This window comes from Tupaia chinensis, unplaced genomic scaffold (assembly GCF_000334495.1).
Source record: "Tupaia chinensis unplaced genomic scaffold, TupChi_1.0 Scaffold000208_1, whole genome shotgun sequence".
In the NCBI taxonomy this organism is placed as follows: Eukaryota; Metazoa; Chordata; class Mammalia; order Scandentia; family Tupaiidae; genus Tupaia; species Tupaia belangeri.
In genome coordinates this window covers 2074969-2078103 of record NW_006159683.1, presented here as the reverse complement: position 1 = coordinate 2078103, position 3135 = coordinate 2074969, and positions in this window count along the sequence as shown.

Sequence of the window (3135 nt, the reverse complement as noted above, 5' to 3'; positions counted from 1 at the left end):
GCAAAGCCTTAGTAGATCAGAGCAAATATCTAATTACAGGGAGTGCTGGTCAGTTCATTAGTGACTGTTGAACCACTGCCTGCTGAAGGTCAACCAAACCAGCAATTCCTCTTACTCTATGCTGAATAGGAACTGTGGAGCATTTTGCTGAGATCAGCTGAGAGCACTCAAGTAGAAATTTTATTCATTCTCAGTTTTAAGACCAGAACAGCCAGCAGTATAAGACTCTATGAGGCTTTTGTTGAAGATACTGAAAAAATTTTGTTGCTTTTGTTCTCCACTCTCCAGGCTAAACATGTTAAAGGAGCAGCATTGCCTTCTCTTGATCTCAGAGATTCTGCACCATGAATGCTGCAACGTAAGGTTATATAATTCACACTTCATCCATGTTTCCCAAAATGTGTAATTCCCATGATTCCCTTGTTTCCAACTACTGTCATACAGACATGCTTCTGCCTAATAACTAGTGTAATTCTATTTAATTATGGCATTTGTTAGGTTTTAGCTACTCACTAATTACTTTATGTTTGATCACAATGGAGTTTTCTCCTTAGCCTGTTAGTTGCTACCAGAAAGGATGGATGCGTGTCCACCACCTAATTCCTGTAGTTCTTAGTGTAGGAATATCTTATCTCCTCAGATCATTTTTCTTCTTTTAAAAATTTACTCTTGCTGGGACCAGCAGTTAGTGTAATGGTTACATTGTTGGACTCCCATGTAGTCTACCACAGTTTGAGTCCCGGACCTGATGGCTTAAACTCACTCCAGGTGCATGTGTGTGCATGCCCAGGAACCCGAGAGGAGAATGGATTGTGGTGTGGCCATCCCCCCTGGGGGGGGTGATTTTTCACTTTCTGTCTCTCTGTCTCTCTCTGTCTTTCTGGTGAGTGCACGTGCCCTATAGCAAAAGCCCACCAAAAAAAAAGAAAGAAACATTTGGACCAGCAGTTAGTATAATGGCAATGTTGCTGGACTCCCATGTAGTCGACCGCGGTTTGCATCCTGGACCCAGTGGCTTGAAACTCATGCTGGGCGCGTGTGCGTGCGTGCCCAGGAGCCCAAGAGGAGAATGGAGGAGAAGGGATTGCGGCGTGACCATCCCCCCTGGGGGGTGATTTCTCACTTTCTATCTCTCTGTCTCTGTCTGTCTGTCTGGCGAGCACACGCGCCCTATAGCAAAACCTCTCCAAAAAAAAGAAAAATTTACTCTAGCGCAGTAATGGGAAGGTTATGATTATAGACTCTGCTGCCTTCCAAGTCCAATGATTATTTTATTTTTGAAGATTTTGTATTTTTGCAATACCAATTATTCTTCTAAAGTTAGTAGTAAAATCAATTAGAATATACCACTTCTCTTCCTTTTTGATAACTCTTTGACATTAACTCTTAATGGAGGCTGGGTTTTGTCTTCAAAAGGTTGGGCTAGGGAACCAGCAGTTAGCGTAGTGGCTATGTCGCTGGACTCCCACATAGTCAACTGCGGTTTGTGTGCCGGACCCGGTGGCTTAAAATTCATGCCGGGCGCATGTGCATGCGTGCCCAAGATCCCAAGAGGAGAATAGAGGAGAAGGGATTGCGGCGTGACCATGCCCCTCGGGGGGTGATTTCTCGCTTTCTGTCTCTATGTCTCTCTCTGTCTGTCTGGCGAGCGCATGCGCCCTATAGCAAAAATCTCTCAAAAAAAAAAAAGGTTGGGCTACATGAAAGATTGTCAAAGTGTTACTTGCAGGTTTAGATTGTAAATACCATTTTAACATAAAGAAAAATTAAATAAATATTTACCCTGTCACTTTATTCATTCAATGTCATTTTTCTCACTGTTATTCTACAAGTACTTGTGGGGAGCTCATCATGTTTAAGACAAAGTCCTGAGCAGTAAGATTCAATGGTGTAAGGCATAATGCCTTGTTCTCCAGGAGTTTATATTTGCTCTGCAGAGACCCTCAAATGATACCATGATCAAAAAAGGAAAAGAGCTATGCAGAGATGTGAAGTAGGAAGATGGGAGAGACGTGGTCATGAGTTTAGACTGTATAGTCTAGAAAAGTTCTCATGGAGAAGGTGAAATAAAGTTGATCTAGATGATGAAAAGTAGTCCTACAAAAATGAAGAAAGAGCACATCCTTAACAGAGAAAAATGTTCATGCAAAGAACCTGCAGTAGGAACAAATGTCAGAAAGCAGAAAGAAGCATGGTGTGTCTGAAGCCTGGTGGGTGACGTGACGGTGACAGGATGTGTCCGAGATGAGCACAGAGAGTGGAGGATAGGTTGTCTGATGAGCACTGCCTAAGATGGGATAAGGACTTTGGGTTTTCTTCTAAGTTTGACGGGAAGGCTAGAAATGGGGAGGGGAAGGTAAACCAGGAGAATAACATAACCGTAGCCTGACCTACATTATAAAAAGTGTGTTCTGACTGCTGTAAGAAAAAAAAATGGATTGTAAAGGGATAAGAATAAAAAATCAATACAAAAACTATTATAGTCCTCCAGGCAAGAATGGTAGTGTCTTAGATAAGGACAATAGTAAAGACAGAAAAAAGTGGAAGAGCTCAGAATAGACTTTTAAGTAGAACTGGTAGAAGTTGCTAAGGAATTGCTGTAGGAGCAAGGCAAATGGAGAAAATCTAGATTTTTAGCTTGAGCAACTGGTTGGTAGCAGTGGTGCAACTTGCTCAATGAGGTCTACTAACTAGGAGCAGAGTAGAGAGGTGGGCAAAAATAACAGTTGTTTCAGTTATGTTAGGGTTGAGATGCTATTTGGACACCCAGGGGAGATGTCAGGTAGGCATATATGTTAGGGAAGGTAATACTGACAAAACGTATTTGGGTATTATTAATACAGAAATGGTATTTGGGACCAGGAATAGATAAGTTCATTAAGGAAGAGATGGATAGAAAGAAAAGTATTCTTGGGACCTGCAGTTAGCGTAATGGCTACGTCGCTGGACTCCCATGTAGTCAACCGTGGTTCGAGTCCCAGACCCAGTGGCTTAAACTCACATTGGGGGCATGTGCGTGCGTGCCCAGGATCCCAAGAGGAGAATGGAGGATAAGAGATTGTGGTCTGGCCATCCTCCCTGGGAGAGTGATTTCTCTCTTTCTGTCTCTGTCTTTCTGGCAAGCGCACACGCCCT